We start from the raw sequence: 27,809 nt of genomic DNA on the forward strand, positions 1-27,809 counted from the left end.
ATCTTCAAAGTGTGACTGTTTGGTGCAATTTATAGTCTTGCGTAGTCATTGGACCTTACTTTTTCGAAAATGAGGCTGGAGCAACAGTTACGGTAAATGGATTGCGCTATCGAGAGATGATTAATGATTTTTCATGGCCGGAATTAAATGCTATTGATTTGAACAACGTTTACTTTCAACAAGCCGGCGCTACGTGCCACACAAGCAACGAAAACATTGATGTTTTACGATTGAATATCAAAATAACACCTCTTATTGGAAAACCCTGTACATAATTGTAAAATAATGTTTACCAATAATGCAATCATTAAATAATTTCTACATTATAAAAACTATTCGACGGAGGATTTTGTCGATCATAGTCCAATACGACCGGAATTCATTTAAATGACTTAGAGGATGGTAAGCTATAGTGTCTAGTTAACAATAAAGTGCGAACATTATTTTCATAAAATGAATTTTGCATTTGCTTACTAATTTTCTTGTTGTTAATTTGTTTGTCAGTACCTACAAAAGAGTTCCAAGAAAACTCATTAGGTAGATAATGTTAGAAATAAGAGGCTGATCAAACTATGACAATATTTGTAATGCCTTGCCTCCTATCTATCACAAAAATCTCGGCATCACCTTTGATCCCAAACTAACGTTCTCAGATCCCAACGGTTTTAATTTTTTTCTTTTTCATAAAATCGTTTTTATATAGAAGTTTTAACTTCTATACCGACTACCATCCTAGGCACATCCCACTATATTACAGGTAAAAAAGTAAAAAATGCACAAAATACATGACAAAATTTGTGCACTTTTGAAATTTCGGTCATACATTTATATTGAAAGTAAAAAAAAAATTCAAATTTAGCCAAAAACAATTGTGGAACAACCCTCTAGGGGGAGAGGGAGAGGGGGAGGAATTAAAAAATACACATTTGCAATAAGCATTTACTTTGTGGCTCGTCATAATTTACAATAAAAAATATTTATTTGTTTAGACCACTTTAATTTTAATTGGACTCTACCGGAAGCACCCTTCCTTCGTCAGGAGAATATTAAAATTTTTAATATTCAAAGTTTTTATATATAAAGTTTTAATATTCTCCTGACGAAGGAAGGGTGCTTCCGAAACCGGTAGAGTGCAATTAAAATTAAAGTGGTCTAAAACAAATTTATATCTTGTATTGTAAAAAAAAATCCTTTGGTTTTGTCACAAACTTCACGCTCAACAGTGGCTTTGCTTACGGCGCGGCGACAGAGTTGTACATGAAGCTGCGCTCTTAAATTTCAACATCAAACATGCGACGCGTGCCTTTTCGACTTCGTATTGGCGAACCAATTGAACATCAACGTGACCAAATTACATTATTATTTTGTTCCCTTATTATATTTTACTCTGAAACATGGATTTAATTATTTAAATCTTTAAAATCTCTTTCAGGGTTTATCTTGTGGGTTATGTGAAAAACTTATAAAAAATATTGATACGTACGCCTAACTCAAACCCCACAAAAATGCATTAGTGTAGCTGTTCTAGTAAGCACTAGGCACTAAATGCTTATTTTTCTCCATTATATTTTTGCTTATAATGTTACAATACATAAAAAAAAGTGAAAAGCAATGTGAATTTTTATCTACAGCAAAATGAACGACGTTTGAACCCGTCAAAATAAAACTAAGTTGACTCGAAAACTCCAAGTGTTATTTATCCTCTTCATCTGCGGCGATTTAAAAGCCCAGTGTAGATAAAGCGATGAAAGGCCCTGGAGATGGCGGTGTCATGACAGGAATGAAAACAACTAGCGAAAGCCCGCGATCTATCGAAGGGTATCCGAAGGCTTTTTCACCAGTGTATACGTATATATATATATATATATAAAACATGTCATCGTCACAGGGGTCCCAAAAGATGCGCACGGGAGTAAGTATTATTTTTTTTTATATTAACTCCACACAGGAGGCCCTGAAGAAAATAATTTCCCTCAGGGCCTATGTCATCTTTGGGGATGCTGTGTGGAGGGTTTTTTTGTGGAGAGGAAGGAGTGAACATGGGTCTTGAAGAGTCCCATGTTGTAGGAGGGAGGAAACACAGAGGCCGGCAGTTCGTTCCACAGCCGAGCTGTTGAACTTAAGAACGAATCGTAGAAGCGACCCGTTCTCATGTGACAAATGTCAACCGTGTACAAATGTTGGGCGCGAGTTTGGCGTGTATCCCGACTACGCACCGGTGCCGAAGGGATCAATGACGCTAGTTCCTCAGAGCATCATTGGCACTTTTGGTGCAATATCAATTGAGGTGTTGTTACAATTCGATGAATTTTCCATTTTTCATCCCTTATGTAAAAATAATGTGAAAGAATATTTTCACTTATTTTACTTGCTTGAACTCTCAAAACTCAGGCTGCCATCAAAAGTCTCATGCCACAAATTGATTTTCATGTTAAACGTTTTGAATGCGTACCAGTTATTAGCGTGGTTAAATTTCTTACTTTGGGTGAAGTTTATCAAAAAAATTTAAATCTAGAACATAAAAACATTTGCATAGACTGTCTGGAGCTTTGCAGTTGAAAGTTCATAGATACGTATGTGAATTTTCGACACCATTTTTCGTTCAAGTCTGTAAACCCGTTTAGAACATACCCCTAAGGTTTTTTGTTCCGTTGTTCTTAAATACCTACTAACTCGAAGAGCTAAAAAACAGGTACTATTTGGTTAATTTACTAGTAGATGTGTAAGATGTTATTAAAGTTACTGTATCGTTCATTGAACTCCGGTTAATGAACTATTGAACTTTTGCTTTGCATTTTCAAAATTTGAAGTGTTTATTTGAAGAATTCCAACAAATGATAAAGTAACTACCTACCCATAATATATTATTCTTAACAAATGATTTTAATTGCCATTTTCAAAATTGAAATTGATTGGTCAACAATTCAGACCATACGTGAAATACTGTCCGGTCCTGCATTGTTTTAAAATTAAGGGTAAGTTGTATAGAAGTATGAATTTGAACACATGGTGAAAGAAACATAGCGTTACATTAAAAACAAATATTTTTCACATCAATATTTGAACGCGCAAATATTGAGTCCTCAATATTTGCGCGTTTTAACGTATCCGAATCGAAAACAACATTTCACAGTCCTGTTTTTTGCAGAGCACCTAAAGAATTTGAAGCCTTCACAAGACTAAAAGAATATTTATAGTATATAGTTATCAGCCAGGCAGCGTCTAACAGTTCGATTTCAACGTTAGTGGAGTGGGTAGCCCTCGCTACCGTACAATGATCTGGTCGAGAAGCTACTTCACCGTATTTATGTGTTATGGAAGTACCGCTGCAAAGGTCGATACACGAAGTTGAAGTGACAGAAAAGTAGCTACTCTCGTCCTCCAATATTTTAGAGTACAAATTTAAACGTATGAAGAGTATCTCTTAGATTTTTTTGGTATCTCGGTGCTATTACCATTTTACATAACCATGTCAAGACTACCTAACTTAGTTGTGATTTATAAACCGATAAAGCAAGCAGAAGTAATTTTTTGTCGTGTATATTATATCATAATCAGAAGTAATTGCTACCAAGCTTCGCCGGAATTACAATAATATTATCAAAATATTTTTTTCTGTTGTGAAAATTATTGAACAAACATTATGACATACTGTTAATCTACTTATTTTTTAGTGAAATAAATGTTACCAAGTTCTATATCGTATGATGGAATTGACATGTAGAGCTTAACACAGTTGTTTTAGAAATTTTAAGCCGAAATTCATTACGAAATTCTTGACACATAGCCTAATATAAAAGTGTTTGCTTCAGATACCATATGTAAAATATAATATTATGCACGCTTTTTTGTATCTATTAAAAATATTTCAGGATTATGACGTTACGGTAGCGCAAAAATATTCATGGAAAATCGTTAATTTCTTAAGTACGAATATTTTTCGTAAATCTAATTAAATATTTATGAAGGTCCGCACAGACATCGGTAATTTTAATGTTTCGTTAAAAAGAGCCAAAATGAAATTGACTACAGAGTTGTTGAATTATGTCAAAAATGGGTGTAATTAAAAAATAATGGCACGTTTTTGCGATCCACCGCGGCCGGGTGAAATATTTAACCGAGGGTGTTTGATAAATAAAATCCAGGTTTGGGTGTTTTTAAAAATTAATTTGCAACATATCACCCGGCTTCCTTTCATGGACATATATTACATTTTTGGGTGGTCACGGAATCTAATTTTTTCCCCATTGAAGCGTAAATAAAACACGCAAAACCCCACGCAACCTTACAAAATTAAAATGGTTGTAAACAAAATGTTGTCAAATACTTTCATGAAAAATGGAATGTTCTTCTTTAAAAACAAAGATGTTGGTACTTTATGTAATTGTAGTGCGAAACGCTTTCAACTAAGTGTAACTTTTGTTCATGTTTTTTTTTATGTAGCTTCGCGTTGCAGTAATTTGGAATTCTCTTAGTATACACCACCAAACTTATAAGAACACAGGCAAGATATAAAAAAGTAATTATTCAAATACGAGAATCATTTTTCAATCAAATCATTGATTGTGTTCACGAATTCCGCCCGGCCCGACCATTTGTTGGTACTAAGTCTTCATCGACCAAAAATCCCTCGTTTATTTTAGCAGATATTTTTTTGGGGTTGAACAAACGTTCTTTTCACAACTTTGTTCATTTTTTCTTTTCGTTCAAAGAAACACTACGTAGAAAAAGTGGCGGATCGGGACTATTGGGTGTTCTAGAGTGCTAATATTATAAAAATGGCATTATTGATGTTGTTGTAGCTGAAAACGACTCTTAATTTTTTTTGAAAATTTGATTTTTTATATGTACATTTTTAGGAAATCGGTTAAATTGAAATTTCCTGAAAATTTTAATACAAAAGATCGAATTTTCGAAAAAAGTTAAACATCGTTTTCAGCTACAACAACATCAGTAATGCCATTTTTTGTAGTATTAGCTCTTTAGAACACCCAAAAGTCACGAGACGCCACTGCGTAGAAGAAAGAAGTTTTACATTTTGGGAGTCAGGCTTGAATCAGAATTTACGGAAATGTACCATTCATATTCACCTTCCGCAGTCTTCAATAAAAAACACATCAGAAATATTTAAAAGAACGAAGTTGTACCGCCCGAAGAAGAAACGGTTGGCTTCAGGAAACTAATTTGTTTTATGCTCAAATGACTGTAAAAAATATAATATACAAATATAAAATAAACATTGTCAATTAAATACAAGAATAAGTAAATGATTGATGTAAGTTATGCCGGTGTATATGCTGTCATACACAAAGAATATTTTTATCTAAATAACGTTAATTCAATAATTCACATCACTTTTTCTCAAAAATAATAATTTAATACTCAAATTTATAATTATTTTTTTGTTATCTTTCTATGAAAAAAACGATCGAGGACGCTTAAGAAAACCATGTAACAACTGTTCTATTGAATATTTTGATTTCGATTAAGTTCAGAGCTTTTGTTACACAATATTGTAGTTAGTAACCGGTCTATTTCATAAATTCAATTGCTTATATTTTATTATCAATATTGAATTTGTCAAATATTCGTCTCCTTCTTTTTTTGTTATTCGTTTTTGGGGTATTATGTCGTGTTGTGATAACTCCTTCTTTAGCCAACGTTTCGGACAACTTTACAGTGTTCAGCGTCATCATTATGTCAAGTGATAGTAAAAAAAAAATAATTTTTAATAAATTTGTGTGATAGTAATATTTTATTTAGCCAATCGTCGATTGCAAAGTCTCTCAAGGTCTAAAAGAAAAAAATTGATAAAATAATGCATGCGTTATTTTTTTTCTGCCCATTAAAGTTCTGGTAAAGCACCTTCAATTAAATACCAGTAGTTTAGTATTTGTCTTGTGATAAATATTGAAATATTAATTATCGTTTGCTCGTATCATATGCTTGTATCATTTGCTCGTATCACTGTGCTTCCTTAATGCTTCATTCCTACCAATTTTTCTTATGCATTCGCCTTCAGTGAAAGCATTTATATTTTCTCATTCTTCTTTCATTGTGTCTTCGATATATTGTTATTCTCTCGCAGGTATTCATTTCGGACAGAGCCATTGTTGTTTCCACATGTGTGTGGCGTCACTCTGGCGCCATCTCATAGTGGACATATTGTTCGTCCGAGTGCGGAAATACTGTGACCACCACGAACACTAAAAACTTACAATGAATATTTTCTTCCGGTTTCTTAGTTTGAAAATTGATCTTAACAAATTTGAATGGTGTCATTCCACAAATAAATTACATTTTTCAACTTTACAATCATAAAACTAGAAGATACTCATTCAGATATGAAATTATGTGTAAAATTTGGATAAATCTCAACAAATGTACGTATAAAATAAAATATATCTACAACCAGAAAAATACAATACTCTACCAATTCAACAAAATTTAGATTTAAGTCATAAAGAAAAAAAAATGTATCAATATAAAAATACCTTGAATAACACGTTTTTTTTTTGAAAGCCATAAATACCATCTACAATAAATACTCTTTTTATTAGAATGAAACCGTTAGTAATTTTTTGTCATTTAAAAAAAATGTAATTAAAAAACAAAAATTAACTTCTTTGACTTTAAGAAGGCAATAAATCTATTGTAACACAAGTCTACTTTCTAACTGACGATATTAATGTAATATTTTGATGATCTGATTTTTGTGAAATATTATTCGAATCACACTATTTTATAATAAATTAAATTTGAATAATCAAACTAACTGTATCATACTTCATCGCTTGAAATTTCGATTTAAAAATAAGGAAAAAAATTATACGTTTTCTCTGATGATTAAACTGTAAGTACAATTCAACGCTCCATGGTCTGTTTATTTACTGTTCGAGAGCGTATTATTTTAACACATCAATTCGGTGAGTTGTTTCCGTTACAAATTACCAGTATTTTTTAACGGAAACCACTCAGAACTGAATGTTTTATCACAAACATTATTTTCAAGAAAAACAAAATCTATAGTTAAAAATATTTGGTATCCAAGCCTTTACCGCTTGAGATCTGAACCCTTACTGAATATTTCATAAATTTATATGGCTTTTACAAATTTACCGTAGATTTAATCTTTTTAGCAACCGAGATAATCTGCGGATTGATTCCGAGTCTATTGATGGTGGCATTCAAAATAAAGCGCTCAATAAGCCTGGATCGAGAGTTCGTTCGTTCGCCTTAAATATTGAAGCGGAACCCTGAACCCAGAAACCGAGTCGAGATAAGCTTCCCCTGAATAATACGTGGAAGTTTCCCGAATGCATCGCTTCCAGAGGCACTGAAAACCAATAGTGCCATAACGAAAGCGGAGCGAACAACTCGCACTGTTTGCAACGAGCTTAGTTCACGTTTTCTAAAGACGGTCCCGTTTTCTTGCAGCTTATTCATTTATTCATCTAGCTGTGTGAATGTGACAACTTATATTGTATCTTTTGTAAATCGAATATCTCCCCGGAAAAATGATAAATATTATGAAAAATCAATTTCGTTCAGGAGAGGCGAAAAAACAGTTTTACACATTCAAAAAATAAATAAAATGTTATATTCAGACTGTTTGAAGTGCTGTAGGCCAATTCATGAAGGACCAAAACACCATAACATGAGTTTAGTAAAATGTTCTTAGTTTTAGAAATATTAGCCCTTTTTCGATTTTATTCTCTAAGAATTATATTTTTATTACGCAATCCTAAATAGCCCACTTAATGATCACAATCCAAAATAAAACTAACAGTGCCTTTGGAAAAAAATATAATTTTTGCCCGATTAATGGATTAATTAATTTTTTTCAATTAGTTTGCTTGGTTGAAGAAACACCTTTTCGCAATGGCAAGTTTATTTATTTATTTATTCATTTTTTGGGAAATCAACAGTTTATATTTTTACAGATTGTACATAAGTGAAATAGCCAAAATAAAATCAATTACGGATTTCCTCCTTGTGACTTTACGTAAGACAGCATTAGAAGAAATAATTAAATTTATGAGAAATGTGAAGTTATAATTATATAAAATAAAAGAATTGTATAAAATAATAGAACAAAATAATACAACAAAAATAAAGGGGAAAAAAAAAAAAAAAAAAAAACTAAAATTTATATAAAATAAAGGATTATCGATACATTGGTAACCATAAGAATACAAACAATATTGTGCATATAAATCATATCATAACCATAACCATAAGAAGACAATGTTGTGCATATAAATCATACCATAACAGGATTATAAATATATAAATACTAGAAACATAAACATCAGAAACATCAATTCAAGAAACATCAGTGAAATACTCTTTTAAGGTCATTTTATATTTAGTAAATTCGCAATTGAAGATGTCGATATTGAAAGTTAGTTGATGGAAATATTGTATGTTTTTAGTTTTTCTAGATCATTATAATTATTTATGCAATGGTGATTTGTGTTTTCATTAAGTCTTACATAAATTTTACAATTTTTGATCCAACAGAATTTGAATTTATTAATTTTGGTAAACTCTCTGACCTTTTTGTAGAGTACTTTGTTTTTATGAGTTAAATGTTCATTTATATAGATCCGTTGTTTTCCATTAAAGTTAATATCCTCTGCTGTTAGGCCCCTTCTTGTCCGGATTGCTGCTATGATTTCGTCTTTCTGATTCCTGCCCTTTAGTTTTACTATAATATTCCGCGGTCTTCCTTCAATCTTCTCCTTGGGGGTGACTCGGGTGGCGTATTCAATGTCGTCGCTTACTATATTTAATTCTGAATAGATCCTTTTGATAATCTCCGTCAGGTTCTCTTGTTTTTTTTTCTGGTATCCCAATGATCTCTATGTTATTAATGCGTGCGTGTTGTTCGTTAGAATCCAATTGTTTTTGTAATTCTTTAAATTCACTTTGTATTACGGCGTTTTGTTTCAGAGTTTTTTCAAGGTTGTTGTTTTTTTTCGTATCAATTTTTTTTTCTAGAGTTAATATTTTATTTTTTAATTCCTCGATTTCTTCTTTATACTCGTTTCTGATGATTTCCAGAAATTTTACCTTAAATTCTTCAAACTTTTTGTCAAGAAGTTGGAGGAGTTGGGTGTCCGTAGTATTTAGTGTTTTTGCAGTTGCTCGTGTAGTCATTTTGGCACGAAATATTAATTAGTATAACTTCACTTCACTATTAAAGCTATTAAAATATAGATATTTAGATTTTAGCTAGAATTTTTTATTTTATTTTGAGATATTTCAAGAGTGAAATAAAAACACGACAGCTGTCATTGAATGTTATTGTTGTATTATATATTATACCAGGATGTCCATTCCACTCGAAATACAAAATACTAAAACAGAATTTCATAACAATTTTTTTATTAAAAATGTATTCAAGATTTCGATTTTCCTTTTAGTTTATTCAATTTCATCAAATATATACGATTCGAGATTATGATGTTTTTGTATTTTTGGAAATACATACCTACACCAGAAATTTTCATTTCAATACAACATTAAAAAATAATCATATTCGACTTTTTTCGATATTTGTACAGCGCCCTTGTGGTGATTTCTCACAAAAAGCGCCATATAAATTAGCCAAATATTATTATTTTGAAAATGTATGATTGTATAAAATACACCACCAGTGTACAATTTATTTCATGAGTTTTCCAAAATTTGACTAATAAATTTTGGATAAATAATATCGAGGATGTAATATTTGAAATTGTATTACTGTCCATTTATTAGTATAGTTGTAGCCATCCCTCGGTGTATAGAAATTGCGTGCTTACGGGAGACACCTATTGTTTCTCCAAGTTTTTGCCACTACCCATTAGTATTGAATAAACCTTCAGGGGTGGTCATCCGATATTCAATTATTCCCATAAGTGGATCCAACCCTCCATCGGCATAAAAGGATTACAGAAGCCTTGGGTAACAGCATTCATACAATTCTGAGACAATAGGACAAGATGTACCTATCAGAGTCGGCCCAGAAAACATGTTTAGCTGGTAATTTTCACTTAGATGAAAAAATATTTTGTTTACAACAACTTCATTAGAATTTACCCACTTTTTCAATTCAACTAGTTTCGGATATCAAAACCTTCTTCGGAAAAACATTATTGTAAACTAGCTTAGATGCAAACATTAATATTACAAGTTTAAGAAAATAAAGAGAGAGACTGAATGTAGGTACATTAGAGGAGGAATATCATGAGAGTGGTAGAGGTAGAGAGGTAGGGAGGTAGAGGTTGGGTAGGAGGTTCATGGAGAGAAGGGGAACACATTTCAAATAAAGAGAGAGACTGAATGTACATTAGAGGAGGAATATCATGAGAGTGGTAGAGGTAGAGAGGTAGGGAGGTAGAGGTTGGGTAGGAGGTTCATGGAGAGAAGGGGAACACATTTAAAACCAAGCATTTGGTTAATTCTTTTGCTTTTATATTTGGTAATTACTATTTAACTTTTCTATTTTTTTTATTAAGTTACAAACCGATTCCATTTTTTATGTTCAACTTACATTAAAAAAGTACGGTCAGTATTAATAAAATTTTCAACAAATTCTGAAAAACCTACGCCTACTTGATAGAATCTAAGGACGGGTTGTTTCGGAGAATTTGAACAATTCATCAAATTTCAAAGTTCATTTACGGGTTCTGTGAAAGTCCTATTCAATTTTTGTTATTTTATCATTATAGGCTAGTTGCTTGATAGAACTGAAATAAAAACAGAACTTAAAAATATCTTTCAACAAACTTGAAAATTAACTTTGAAATTTGAAGAATTGTTCAAATTCTCCGAAACAACCCGTCCTAAATATTCTAATGTGTTTTTTTTATTATCACTCTCGGAGGAAATATCGCTTGTGTCATGGTGAAGGAGTTAGCCAGCTGCAGCTTGCAGAAAAACTGAACTCACGATGCCTGTGAAGTAACTCGATGCGATGCCAACTCAACAGTAACAGTGACCAGTCAATTTTTATATTTACGTTTTTCGCGGTTTTACCAATACAGATCACCGTGCTATGTGGCCAGAATGGCTTAGGGTGTCTTTTTTATCGTTACAATTAACTAAAATTAGTAATATTACTAAGTTCATTTTTTATGGTTGACAAATCTTACTATGTTGATTTTACAGATCTATATATTTCGCTCTAACGTAATATTTTATTTTCCATATGGCGTACTTTTATTAAGTTTAATTTGTGTTTCGCCAAACTTAAGGCTGCAGACTTAAGTGATATTTGAATAGTCCGCCCCTGATTCCGTAACACTATTATGAACCACACTACCTGTTTCCTCCTCTGAAAAGGTTCAATGACTATTCGGGAGGTGCTAAAAAGAGTTATCTTATTCGAGGAATTTGTAAAGCAACTCCCAAATTTAACTGAAACTTTGTTTGCACCTAATTAAGTCACGTTGGGTTAATTTGTTGGGGAAATTATCTTTGTTAAAAGTAAAATAATTAAATTCAAGAGTTTAATGCGTGGCTTCAAAACGAACGAATTAATTTATTTAAAAGGTTAATTTATTAAATATATAAATAAAACAACTTCCCCAATGATCTGGTTTATCGATTTTTTAAAAGATACGTTTTTATTATTTATTTTACATAGATAATGTTCAATTTTGTATGTACTAGTTTAATTTCGTGTTATTAAGGTGATATTTGCAACGATAGAAAGTGTTTTTAAGGTGATATTCGGAATTATAGAAAGTGTTTTTAAGGTGATATTTAGAACGATAGAAATTGTTTTTAAGGTGATGTTTGGAACGATAGAAAGTGTTTTAAGGTGATATTCGGAATGATAGAAAGGGGTTTTTTGTGATATTCGGAATGATAAAAAGTGTTCTTAATATGATATTCGGAATTGTAGAATGTGTTTTAAGGTGATATTCGGAATAAAAAAAAGTATTTTTAAGGTGATATTTGGAACGATAGAAAGTGTTTTAAGGTGATATTCGAAATGATAAAAAATAATTCAAACGAACAAGAGTAGTTGGGACCTTTTTTATGAACAAACATCTTTGTAGATCTAGAAAACTTTGAAGAGTTTAAATAATCATGACATTATTTAAAAGTATAGGGTGAAATGCAGAAACGAACATATTGTTTTTCTGGTTGTGTTGACTAACAACCAGAAAACTTCTAGTATTCCAAAATTGCAATAAATATAAGAACATACTATAATGCAGAATAATCCCCTAAAGGATTATTTTTTTGTGTACATCTTCATTGGTAAAGTAAGCATTCAGAGAGGATATACGACCGAAACAACAAAATTCGATAACAGGCGTCTTAGTTGGATATCCGCTATACATATATTTTCCAAAAAATAATGCCGTGTCCCCGAACAAGTGTGCAGTGAGAAAATATTGCCGAAAAACAAAATACTGATTTGTTTACTTTAAACAAGAAGTAATTTATATTTTTTACAGTTTTTTTTCTTAATTAAAAACACAGCGAATTCAGGTTAAGTAATATGTACGGCATTTCGCAATACCGACTATTTATTTGAACTGTTTCTCATATACCTAATATTATTTGGGTATATTAATATAATACTAAATTAAAACAATATTTCTCAATAGCCAATGTCTTAGAGTCATAGAAAGATACAAAATATCCCAGAATTGTATTGCGATCAATTTTATTTAAAAATAATTTCGAGTGGTACCATATTTTTTATAAACTCAGGATCGATTAACTATCGTGAATGGTTTTATATTTATACATCGTTTGATGCATTATGTTTAAAAAAATACGTGGTTCAATAAAATATCTTATTAAAATAGATAACACTTTCAATTATTAGACTGCTTTATAGAAGATGAAAAGGGATAACTGAATCATAAGGCAACAACAACAAAAATTCTGGAAATAATAATTAATTACGACCCTTTTCAAACAAGTGTCACGTTATTTTTAAAACTGTGTATGCGCTATATTATTTTATTTTAAACGGTGTTTTTAACATGTGGCGAACCCATCGCTTAGGGAGTGGTTATACGACTTGAAATAGCCATCCCAAGCCAATGTAGAGCTACCGTGCTTACGCTAAATTATACTTGGGAACAGTGTCACGAATGATGCATACGAGATGCTGGGTCAGAACCAATAGGGAGATGAGAGAAGAGCTGAGACTACCTCGGTGGACTCTTCCATCTCGGGGCTTCATGTTCTTTGTTGTAGGGCTGAATGATCTAGCCGGGTAGATCGGGTCACAAAACATGACTAACGCCATTTCAAGATACGTTTCAATTCTAAACGGTGGTCTTACACCAGGGCAATATGTGAGAGAACACATTCAAATTAATTAATACAAATGTGAGATAGCGCAATGGGCCCAGGGCTGAGTGCCCTCAGAAACCATCCGTCTCCGCTTTAATGAATAAATGAATTAATCCTAGACAAAAAAAAAGGTTCACAACTGAGAATCGAACCCAGAATCTCTGTATTACCAGGATAACGCCTCAATCCACTCGACGAACAGAACCTATTTTTTTACGTATTTTTTGTCGTCTCATATTTCAAAATCAAAATTATGAATATTATTGTTATAAAAATCGTTATATTGGCTACGCCACGGTTATATCCAATAATTTTCTGTAACTAATTTTTACCATGTTTTCTTCTTTAATGATGAATATGATTAATTGGTGGGTATAAACTTCCAAATTAAAATAAATAAATAAATGTTTCTAATTGCTTTTTGAATTTGTCTTTTATTTTTATGCACTTATTATAATTATTATATTCATTGAAAAATTTCGATCAAAAATAATACTTAAAAAACATAGAAATAATAAAAGAGTAATTGTCAGTTACTAAAAAAGTGTTTCCTGTGTTGTGGTATATCGAACGATTGCGCTTGGTCGACGGCGAATGCTCTGTTACTCAATAGCGGTGAGCTCGTCTCGTGTGCGGCAATGTCTAATCTATCAACCTATCCCACCCCGTATATAGCCGAAGGGGGAGGACAGGCTAAATGATGGAACGTACGCGAATTTCATTATCTCTTCTTCCCCCGTCTTTGATTAGATAACACAACGTCACACGGATTCATGAACCGGAGGAATATGATTAAATCAGAAGCGAAGAAGTTCAATAAACATCAACGGAAGAAAACTACATAATCTTCTTTACGTTCAAATTATTATTTTTTCATTTTATGTTATATTTACATAAAGTGGAATGTTTGTGACGGGCAGGAGGTGTGGATTTGATTTTTATGCAAATCTACAGTTTTATTGCGAAACTGATAAAAATTTGCACCCTTGATCTTTAAAACAAGAGTATGGTCACTGTTTACAGATTTTGGAAAACCCCTGTGTAAAACCCGGGCAACGCCAGGTACTTCAGCAAGTGTATATATATATATATATATATATCAATATGTAGATGAATGTCTGTGACGGGTGGACGGCGTGGATTTTATTTTTAAATATTCGATTTATTTTTATGAAAATAGAAATTTATGATATTTCTTTGAGAATGAAAATTATTCTTACTTTACCTTCAAAATGAGAAGAAAGTCACAGTCTAGCTGTTTTTATAATAAACCACCCGCATTCCCCTTTCCCACCCCATAAAGATGAATTTTGATAATTATTGATGTTCAAAATAAGATGAAAATTACTGCCGTATACTGTCTAATAGTTCACGGCACAATATGATTAGGTATCGGTGTATAATAAGATTGCATAGTGTCTGGGCTTGAATACATATAAAATAATACAAGAGTAGATTCATTTTCAACTCAATAGACAATGTCTTAATACAAGTTTATTTACCAGTTGATAATAAACATATAGATAACATTTAAAATTTTACAATGTGAGATATCTACCATACACTTTTTTTTCGCGATACAGTTTTAAGTGAATAATCTTTAAATTCAAGTTCAATTAATTGTTATTCTGATGAATAATATGAAAAATCAACACATTTGTGAAATGCCATCTTTATTTAAAAATAACATTTATTGTGAAGCGAGTAATTGAGAAACATTTTAATGAAATAAATTTCTACATATTTGAAAAAAGAGAAAAACACTTGCATTTTGATTTAACGGTAGAATCATTGTTACCAAAAAAATATTAAAAATGTTTAATCTTTCAAAGCATCTGCATATAAAACTGCGTAAGTCATACATGCAAATATATTGACAGGAAATGAGTTATCTTTAGTGTCTAACTGGGGGTAAACTCAGATACATTGAAAGCAAATAATAATGGCTCTTATAATAAGATAATAATAGTTATTTCATTTTTATATGAATGCAGTTAGTGGATGTTTTTTTTATCAATTTGTCGTCCAAATAAAGCAAGTAAATAATGCTTGCTTTTTAGAAAATCTGAATTAGCCATTTCGAAACATAGATAATAAGAATTAAAAATATATTCAATAATCTAGTGAAAATAAATAATTGGTGTACACAAATATTTAATCAAAAAAAAATCGACGTGTTTCAAAACTAAGGTTTCTTCGTCAGGATAAACGTGTAATGAAAATTAATAACTACTAACAAATAATTGAATATTTTATTTTTGGAATAGCCCAATGAGTAAAACCTCAAATTATTGAAGACAATATTAGCGATTCTGTACAATGTTGGTAGTTTTTATTCGAAGTATGATACCGGTAAATATGACCGAAGGAGATAGGTCCCATAAGCTCAGTTCGTAAAGCGGTGCCCCGGCACGGCACGGGTCCTGGGTTCAAATCCTAGATGTGACCGTATCTTTTTCAGATTTTTCTGTTCATATTTTCGTTCTCTAGTGTCACTAATATTGTCTTCAATAATTAAATATTACAAATTATTGAATATTGACAAAAATTGATTAGTTAGTGATTAATTAGTTGCTATTATTATCTTTTATATAATAATAATATTTTTAATATTTAAAAATTATCCCCACAAAGTTAAGAAGTGTAAATAAAAAATTATAAATATAGTCATTATTTTAAAAATATGAGATATTTAATATAGGCTATTTAAAAAAATGGTTAGTAATAATTCTAATTTGTAAGTTATCAGAATTTCTGTAAATATTTTTACCCTTTATTTTTACCAAAACAATAATTTGTTTACAAAATGTGGTTGGCAAATATCAGAATAATTATTATTGTTCAAGGGTTCACTTAGGTGTTTCTTCAGTTGAGTATTAAGATTTCTAGAAGTTACCTATATAAAAAAATTTCAAGTTAATTCATATACCCCAGATTTGTTTAAATTTCTGCATTATCCTGGTTATTTAATGTGTAATTTTTTAATTGGTGTATAAAAAGTTATTTATCTTCGATAAAATAAAAAACACCCTTTAAGGGTAAAAAAATCTCCTTTTGAAAATGCTTTTCAATTTCAAAAAAATTTGAAATTTGAAAAAATTTAGGTTTTTAAAATTAGAGGCAAAAATGTGATGAATTTTTAACCTCGGGTTTGATTAGGAATTCAAATGTCAACAAGTTAACATCATCGTCCTCCCTTTCAGTTTTCACCCTCGCTTAAGAATAATAACAGTTTTAAGTGACATTTTTACATCGCTATTTTGAGAAAGGGGTTATGTGTTTACTCATTACCAACTATATCAGAATACGAACAAATTATTCAATAGCAGTTACTGCTATACAGGGCGGGGAACAAACAGTACATAGGTATGTTAGTTCATATTTCAGCGAAAATTTCTTCAGAAAATGTATAAATAGTACATAATATGCTAATTGATACAGTAGATTAAGAAATGCAGTAAATCATAATACGGCAGGTCGATTTTCCATAATAACCTCCAAAAAATAAGGCTCGTTTAATCAAATTTATATTTCTCAGGCAAACAGGCCATCACTTCGGAAACATCCTCCCGGGTCTTAGGTTTATAATTAAATTTAAAAGTTCCCTAAACCAATCACAAAGTTGGTATATTTAGCCGGCGCGTCGGCTTCAGTAGATAGTGATTGTGGGAACCGCTGGCATCAGTAATATGATGCGGAGGGATTCAGATTCGATGAAAATCGAACGGGAGCAATGACACGCCCGCGCCCGCTTCAGACTTTGTAAACTAACGAAGAGAAGAGAAACAAACTACCGTAGAACTGATATTTTAATTGAATTTGATGCTTTCGGAGTGCGCTGGGTACTGAACACTGTTTTAACCGAACTATGGTGGCAATACTTTACCTGCGATGGGATGAAACTGGCCGGATGCGGTCGGGTAAAATGCAATGTTTTCACGTGTAATATATAACATAAAACCGACGACAAGCAGAAAAACGTGCTAAAGATTTAGTTTTTCATCAGAAAAGGGTGTTAAACCCTTTCATATGACCAATTTTATTTTTGGAAATATAGAAAATGTATTTCACTTGTTGAGAAATTTCAGTATCGTCTTAATATAGAATGCTTGAAAAAATTTGATTTCTCAATACTGACCAAATTATCGAATTTTTCAATGATCAAATAAATCTGGCAGCGAAACATACAAATATAAAACTACAAGATATACGCATAAATTACTTTGTACACTTGCGGGTATACAAAGTAAATAAATTATACCCACCATCAAATTAAGAATAAAATTATCAATTTATTAAAAAAAAAAACTATCTATACTACAGTACAGTACTGTTTCTAAAAGAAACATGTATTATACTTAGTTTGTCTAATGGATTTGATAGAATGATGTCCAAGTGTCTATGTCAAAACGGTGTATGTACTCGTATTTATGTGTTATTGTTTCCACCGTGTAACTAGTTGGTTATTAGACTAGTTTAACCGTGACAACACTATCCCATAACAATCATTCAATCCCTTCGTAACCCAGTACACGTATCGTTCAATCCCACCATAACCCAGTGTACATAGGTATACGTATTTGCATTCCCACCCGGGCCAAGTGTCGGTGGGCGTGTAGCGGCCCGCTGAGTTCGACGTTAAGTGCACAACTCCATTAATCAAAATGATAAATTTGTATAAATAAATTGTTAGCGCGAATCCGTCGACAGACGCCTGGCTGTCTGCGCCACAATGGGCCGGGATCTTGACAAAGCCGCTGCAAGCAAAACCCGTGATAATATTATATTTATATATGCCGACTGTAACGAAGTTAAGCTAGAAAATGTTTGGTAATTTTCAAAATATTTATTCAAGTTGTAATTCCCTAATTTTGGAAAGTATAAGCATATATCTCTATTAATTCATAATCTCTAACTAAATAGTATAAAACAAATCGCTATCCGCGTCTGTCTGTTTGTGCGCAAAGTTCTTCTAAACTATGCAACAGATTTTGATAAGGTTTTCATTATCATTTAGAGCATTTCATCCAAAAAGTTTAAATATATACACGCATATTATATTTATTAAAAGTAGATGTTTTGTAATGAAGTAGTAAAACTAAATATTTTCGGGCGTTTACATTGAAAACGCTGGCTAAACCATATGAGATACATCAAATGAATGTACTACTAAATATTATATTACATATACATATAATATGAACTTAAGGGCCTACAGAAAAGTCCGGTGTGGTATATGTCTACCTTCTAAGAATAACCCCCGTATACATCCGCTAGTCTGAAATAATTTGTTTATGAAAGGATCAAGCTTGCCGTCTAACTATGATAATAATATGACTATGACGAATTGGAGCTGGGATAATTTAATTTTTTTAAAACGGTTTCCAAACTGTTTATATTAGCAAAAAACCGCCCATATTTATATGGAAATGTGTTGATTTTAATTGAATTATTAAAAATTTTGTTCATGAAAATTAATAGATCTAGTTTTTAAACTGTTTTATTAGAAATAAACATATAATATTTGAAATATCAAATTTTTAAGTCGAACATGTAAAGTTTTTTAAAATGGCTCGTCATGATTCTAAACACTGACCTAAAATTACCGATAAAGAAAAAAAACACATATTTTATTAGAAAAATGTATCATAAAGATTACTCACTTTATTGTCGTTTTTATAAAAATAAATAAATATATAATATAAATTTAAGTGTACAATTGTGCGTGCCGCCAAAACTCAGAGACGAGTCCCGGTAGGATCAGGGGAGTTATATGGTGTGGTAGCCCTCTATCCCCCAGCCATGAGGAAGGTTCTCTTTTTTACATGAAGGACGGGCTTTTGAAGACGTAAGGGTCGGAAGTTTTGCTCTCTGCTTGTGCGTTTAGTTCTTCTAAATTATGCAATGGATTTAAACAGGGTTTTTCACTATTATTTTGAGATTTTTTTCAGAAGGTATATATATTATATATATTATGGATATTATATTTATTGAAAGCAAAAAAAATTCGACCAACGATGGGTACAGGTCAGCAAATATTTTTTTCTAAAAAGTTTTAATTATTGTAATACATTTTAATTATTCCGTGGTTAACTTCTATACTTGAATATAAAATTTGGTGTTTTTCTTGCAGCAGTTTAGTTCATATTGCTAACTATGACGGTAAGGGATATACAAAGATTTTCATGAGACCATACGAGCTGTTCCAAAAAGCGAACCAGTTGACTACACGGGAAAAAGCTGTTTCTTCCCAAAACCGTACAAATTAGCCTAATGAGTTAAGAAAGTTTCTGATAGATATCATGAAAATGTATGCAATGAGGGTTGAAGGTGGGCGAAGATCGCTTTATGTCATAAATTTCGTGAAATAATTTATCTTGTGCTTTTCATGAAATCAATCCATTTTATAATATTACTTTTCTACCATGCTAAGCTTTATAATAGATTTTTAAGTAAGTGGTAGATATATTTGAAAATATTTTTTTTTTTAATATTTTTATTCTAGACAAAAGAAAATTACATTTTGAACTTATTTAACTAGAAAAAACGAATACATTACATATAAATATATTACGCAACGATATTATTCACTTTCATTGTTTTGTTGATTGAGCATAAACACTAAATACTACGGACACCCAACTCCTCCAACTTCTTGACAAAAAGTTTGAAGAATTTAAGGTACAATTTCTGGAAATCATCAGAAACGAGTATAAAGAAGAAATCGAGGAATTAAAAAATAAAATATTAACTCTAGAAAAAAAAATTGATACAAAAAAAAACAATAACCTTGAAAAAACTCTGGAACAAAACGCCGTAATACAAAGTGAATTTAAAGAATTACAAAAACAATTGGATGCTAACGAACAACACGCACGCATTAATAACATAGAGATCATTGGGATACCAGAAAAAAAACAAGAGAACCTGACGGAGATTATCAAAAGGATCTATTCAGAATTAAATATAGTAAGCGACGACATTGAATACGCCACCCGAGTCACCCCCAAGGAGAAGATTGAAGGAAGACCGCGGAATATTATAGTAAAACTAAAGGGCAGGAAACAGAAAGACGAAATCATAGCAGCAATCCGGACAAGAAGGGGCCTAACAGTAGAGGATATTAACTTTAATGGAAAACAACGGATCTATATAAATGAACATTTAACTCATAAAAACAAAGTACTCTACAAAAAGGTCAGAGAGTTTACCAAAATTAATAAATTCAAATTCTGTTGGATCAAAAATTGTAAAATTTATGTAAGACTTAATGAAAACACAAATCACCATTGCATAAATAATTATAATGATCTAGAAAAACTAAAAACACACAATATTTCCATCAACTAACTTTCCAGCAACTTTATATTAACTGCACTATATACTTAATACAATGGAATCTTTAGAATTATACTATCAAAACTTAAGAGGTCTCAGAACCAAGACACATATTTTTCTTCAAAATGTATTATTAAACAACTATGACATTATATGTCTCAGTGAAACATGGCTTAACAATTCAATCTTTAATGAGGAACTTTTCGATCCACGGTACCATATTTACAGACGAGATAGAGATTATCATAACCTCAATCAAAATCGCGGTGGTGGAGTTTTAATTGCAGTCAAAAGTAAATTAATTTCTGATCAAAAACTAGAATGGGATTCTGAAGCGGAAGACATATGGGTAACTATATCACTTCCTGGTAAAAAAATTCACATATGTACTTCATACATCCCACCTGACAATAAACATCTTATAAATATTACTTCTCACATAAACAAAGTATCACAGATTATGACGGATAACAATAATGACAGTTTCATTATAGTGGGAGACTACAACCTACCTCACTTACTTTGGTTACCAATAAATGACAACTGTGATTATATGTACACTGAACCCATCAATTCATTAAATCCCGCCCATTTTAACTTTATAGAATTTTTATCATTTAATAATCTGCAACAATATAACTCTCAGAGTAATAATATAAATAATCGCATTCTTGATTTAGCTCTAAGTAACATACAACTGAAAATTACTCACAATAACATTTCATTAGTACCAGAAGATGTTTATCATAAAACACTGCTAATTTCAATTCCTATTAAAAATAAAAATAAAAACCTGAAAACTAACACAAAGCAAGTATTACAATTTAGAAAAGCAGATTATTCAATGATAAACACAAAACTAAACGAAATTGATTGGGATCATAATCTGAACCATCTGAATACTCAATCCGCAACTGACGTCTTCTACAACATATTGAACAATATTAAAATAAATTACATACCAACTAAACCAGCAAAAAATTATAATTATCCGCCATGGTATACATCATCTCTCATAAAAATAATTAAAGAAAAAAATAAATATCATAAATATTTCAAAAAATTTCAAAATCCACGTGACTACCAAACGTTTTCACTCTTAAGATCTAGACAAAAACGAATTGCACAAGAACTCTACATTAATTATATACATACTGCTGAAAGTAACATGAATGGTAATCCTAAACTCTTCTGGAATCATTTCAATAATATGAAAAAAACACAATCGTCCCTTCCAAGGACGATGCATCTAGATGACAAAAAAGCTGAAAATGGCCAAGATGTATGTAATATTTTTATGGAATATTTCCAATCAGTTTACATAAAAGATAATAACCTACCAACATTTGACATACCAGAAAACACAAATAACATAAATATCACCACGGTTAAATTCACACGAGCAATAGTCTTAAAAGAAATAAAAGCTCTTGACATAAACACAAGCGCGGGGTGTGATGATATTCCATCATACTTTATAGTTAATTGTGCTGAAACACTCGCTAAACCTCTCTGCATTATATATAATAAATCAATGAACGAAGGCACGGTACCTGAAATATGGAAAAGAGCATATGTAACACCAATCCACAAAAATGGCGAAAAAAATAATGTTAAAAATTATCGTCCGATTTCAAAACTAACAATATTCAGTAAGTTAATGGAAAAAATTGTTTACCAATACCTAAGTCCACAACTCAATCACATCATAACAACAAAACAACATGGTTTTACAAAAGGCAGAAATGTGGAAAGTAATCTCGTTCTTCTTACCGAATTCATTGTTGGTCACATGGACAATCGCACTCAAGTAGATATCATTTATACAGACTTTGCCAAAGCATTTGATAAAATTAATCAAAAATTACTACTAAGAAAACTTTGGGCATTAGGTATACGTGGTAATTTATTTCGTTGGGTTACATCTTATATACTTAACAGATCACAGGCAGTAGCAATAAAGGGCTTTGTATCAGACTTCAATCAAATTTCCTCAGGGATCCAACAGGGTTCACATCTCGGACCATTATTTTTCATTTTATATATTAATGATTTGGTCAATGTTGTAAAAAACTCTGAAATAGAATTATTTGCTGATGATGCTAAGCTATACAAGCCAATAAAAAGTCTAAACGATTGTATTAATTTACAACATGATTTAAACAATGTAGCTACCTATTGCCAACAAAATCAATTATTTCTAAATGTTTCAAAATGTCATCACATTGTCTTTTCCAGAAATAAAAATAAAACATTATTTAATTATACTTTAAATAACATCAACATTGCAACAGTCTCAAATATTCGTGATCTTGGAATAACTCTTGATAATAAACTTCAATATAACCTTCATATACAACAAATCACAAATAAGGCTGCTAAAATGTTAGGTTTCATCATTAGAAACACAAAACTTTTTAATAACATCAATATCATTAAGCAACTCTACTTTGCCTACGTACGAAGTCATCTGGAGTTTGCATCAATTGTTTGGTCTCCATTCTATAAAATCCACATAAACAAAATCGAAGCAATTCAAAACAAATTCCTAAAATATCTCTGTTACAGGTCATTTGTAAGATTTAATAATTATGCAGAGGCAGCTTCGTACTTTAAAATTGATTCATTAAGTGTACGAAGACATCATGCAGATGCTCTATTCCTATATAAATTAATTAATAATAATATTCAATGCCCAGAGTTGCTAAATAATATTAAATTTAATGTGCCTGCACGTTTAACACGGTCTTCTATCCTGTTTAAAATCGATCAAAGCAAAACGAACTGTAGACAAAATTCTTGCCTGAACAGAATATGTAATAATTACAATAACATATTATTCAATATCGACATCTTCAATTGCGAATTTACTAAATATAAAATGACCTTAAAAGAGTATTTCACTGATGTTTTTTGAATTGATGTTTCTGATATTTATGTTTCTAGTATTTATATATTTATAATCCTGTTATGGTATGATTTATATGCACAACATTGTCTTCTTATGGTTATGGTTATGATATGATTTATATGCACAATATTGTTTGTATTCTTATGGTTACCAATGTATCGATAATCTTTTATTTTATATAAATTTTAGTTTTTTTTTTTTTTCCCCTTTATTTTTATTTTTGTTGTATTATTTTTTTCTATTATTTTATACAATTCTTTTATTTTTTATAATTATAACTTCACATTTCTCATAAATTTAATTATCTCTTCTAATGCTGTCTTACGTAAAATCACAAGGAGGAAATCCGTAATTGGTTTTATTTTGGCTATTTTACTTATGTACAATCTGTAAAAATGTAAACTGTTGATTTTCCCAAAAATGAATAAATAAATAAATAAAACTGAACATTTTTTTTTTAAATGTACCTATATTTTTTTCATTTTTAATTTCGTCTGGAAGGCAATTATATATGTTGCTTCCCTCGTAACCAATAGATTGCTTGCCATAATGAGTATGTATGGTGTTTAAATGTATTTTATCGTGTTGCATATTTACATATTATATTTTCGCATTGAACAAATTAAACAATGTGATACGAAGAAGTCGTCTTCATATTAAGCTACATGTTGTAAAAAAATAAGTTGAGAGGTGAAAAGCTATTGAAAAATTAAGGAAAATGTAGGTATATAAAAAAAACCTGTGGAGGTTAAAAAAAACTAAACAAACTTGGAATGCAATACATGAATATTACTTTCGGTTAATTTTTGTAACACTGTGAAACTAGAGATAACACAATACAGAATAAAAAATCAAAAGACCTCGTCTCAATATTCGTAAATTCATTGCATGCCGAATTAATTTTACCTATCTATTATTCCAATTTCCCCCGTGGCTATTGTCCCACATTGTTACGTCGAGTGGTCGGATATCATATTTATCAATCATAATGTGATTTGATACTGCAAAGAAAATGGAATTCCCCGATCAATACGGAGTAATGAAGTGCTTAAAACTAATTTCGTTGGAGGGATTAGGCCTTTGTCTAAGCAGTCGAGGTACACGAATATGTAATTTAAGTTTACACGCAATGGGGAACTGAGAAAGTGTTGGCAGTGTCAGCATGTTGGGGGAAACGTTCTTTGGTTGACAGCGCTCTTTGTTGCGGTCTAGGAGCGGACTAGATTCGGCATTCGGCTAAAATCGGCTTTAACATTTCACACGTTTTTTTTTTCAAAATTTATGTGTTATTTAATTTATTTTTATTTTTTAATATTTATCTAAGCTAATTCGCGTATGGTAATGCACTACATGTGTAGCTCCATATATGCATCCAAACTATGTGAGAAAAATTTCCAACGTTCAACGTTTTACGTGTAAATCCAACATTCATAAAAGATTCCGGCATTTCCCTGACTAACATGATTAAAATTATTTTTTTAAAAAAATTCTCGTCATTTGCCCATTATACATATCATGTGTGTTTAATGTACGTATAATTGCATTCAAATTATATAACGCAGTATTTTATTATTAATTGTGTGTGGCTTTTCCTTATTGAACAATCTTTGCGTTACTTATATCCATTAACAAATCACATTTCCTTACTAAACTTAATTTACATAACCTGAACATATTACTTTTCCAAATAATATACTGCATTTCCACACCAAACTTTTCATCGTACATATTGAAATGATACATCACAAATGAATATATATGCATGTCTACCTCATTAACAATTGTTAGCCGATTTGTATTCAAAAGATTCGCAGTACACGGTGTTATTATGAGCGGCGTGTCACTGTTTGGCATTATTTGTATCCAAATGAGGCACGTTATATCACTTCATTGCATTATTTGTATACAAAAGATACGCAGTACACAGTGTTATTATGAGCGGCGTCTCACTGTTTGGCATTATTTGTATCCAAATGAGGCACGTTATATCACTTCATTGCATTATTTGTATACAAAAGATACGCAGTACACAGTGTTATTATGAGCGGCGTGTCACTGTTTGGCATTATTTGTATCCAAATGAGGCACGTTATATCACTTCATTGCATTATTTGTATACAAAAGATACGCAGTACACAGTGTTATTATGAGCGGCGTGTCACTGTTTGGCATTATTTGTATCCAAATGAGGCACGTTATATCACTTCATTGCATTATTTGTATACAAAAGATACGCAGTACACAGTGTTATTATGAGCGGCGTCTCACTGTTTGGCATTATTTGTATCCAAATGAGGCACGTTATATCACTTCATTGCATTATTTGTATACAAAAGATACGCAGTACACAGTGTTATTATGAGCTGCGTCTCACTGTTTGGCATTATTTGTATCCAAATGAGGCACGTTATATCACTTCATTGCATTATTTGTATCTAAATTACATGCGTTGTATCACTATTGACCATTATTTGTATTGAAATGATACGCGACAAAGTGATTACTGTAGCTATCATAATTTTATCCGAATAATAAAAGGTATATACCACCCCATTAAACATACAGCAGTGTTTAAAATTTTAGGGACTAATATCCTAAACAAATACTTTTCCTCCAGCTTTTTCGATAGTTGATTGTCATCAGGTGGATATTTTTTCCCGCTATATATTTGTTTAAGATTACACCGTCAAATAGTATTATCCAAAAAGTTTAAAAAAATGCGAAGTCTGAATCACTTGCCAGTTTTCGCTCCACTTTGGCTTAGTCTTAAAGAATAATATTATTGTGTAGGAAAAACAAGTCTGATGTCACAGGGTCCTAACTAAACAATATCCTACACCAAACAAATAAGGTTTTCTTTGACAAATAATATATCTTAACTAAAACGTGAATATTGAAAAGATACAACAGGTCCATGTAAGGAAAATGATCACCCTTCTTCCAAGGGTTGCCACCAATTATATTTTAAAAATATAACCGGTATGGAAAATCAAAAAAAAAAATGTTTAAAATAAGAACGTATTATACTTTCAAGCTATTGTGTACTTGTTGGTTTCATACATAATTACTTGATTTAGAATAGCGTTTTTGAATCTCTGAACGGTTTATAAGTAAATTTGTTTTGATTCTTATTTATTTATAGCTAACGTGTACCCGTCGTTGCTGAGAGTTATCCTTAAGAGATAGACATTTACCATTCTGGACTTTTTGGAAGGTGTTTTTAAGAGTTAGTACATAATTTTGATGTGTCTCATAAGGTTTAGACAGCTTTAGCAATGACATGATTACGCAACTACTTTAACGACCTTTTAAACAACTTTTCTCTACTTTTTAAAAATACTAAAATATTTATGTTTTATCGCCTAGTGTGGTGATTTAATGTATCACATGTAAGAAAATGTATTATTGTATTATCATGTATTATCATGTACACCTTCCGAAAGAAGTTTTATAAATGATTGTGAAAACCCTATCAAAATGCGTAGCGTAGTTTAGAATAACTGAGCGCACAAACAGACAGATGCGGATAGCGGCTTCGTTTTATACTATTTAGAGATTCTTTAATCGATTTTTAATTATAAATTTTGCTACCCCCACTAATTTCTTAAAAGTATTTCATCTCTCATATTTTTAGAGACGTATAGTAACATCAACCACAATAGAAGTATCGCACTGTCTAGTATTTAGACAAAAATTAGTTAAATGTTTCGACGTCAGTAGTTAATGAAATTTTTCAGAACAATACGAAACTTTCTCAAATTGAAAAAGATTTACTTTGATGTCTGTCAATCTATCATTGAGAATGGTATCATAGCATGGGGTGGTGGCACTTCATCTGCTCTAGACCTAACTATAAAAGCACAGAAATCCATAATCAAAATAATCTTTAGACTACCTCTAATTACAGACTTGAACCTAATCTGTTATATTTTGAATATGTTTGATGTTCGACAGATATACATAAAAACAATCATCACGCACCTATATACAAACATACGTAAATTCTACACAAAAAGTTTAAATAACTCGAAACAATAACAAAGATTTACTCCAAATTCCTGTAATGCAAGATTATAACAAGATTGTAAAATACTCTTCTAGAGAACATAAAAAATGTAATACTCAAACAAATTTCAATAAGAACTCTATAATTAGGATCAAAAGCAATAATAGGGCCTTTACTGGTGCCCTCACCCAAATTCGAATTAATTGATCTATTGAGCGATTGATATATTGAGCGATTTTATTA

The sequence above is a fragment of the Hesperophylax consimilis genome, chromosome 23 (genome assembly GCF_061612785.1).
Source record: "Hesperophylax consimilis isolate HC1 chromosome 23, BYU_Hcon_1.0, whole genome shotgun sequence".
Taxonomy (NCBI): Eukaryota; Metazoa; Arthropoda; class Insecta; order Trichoptera; family Limnephilidae; genus Hesperophylax; species Hesperophylax consimilis.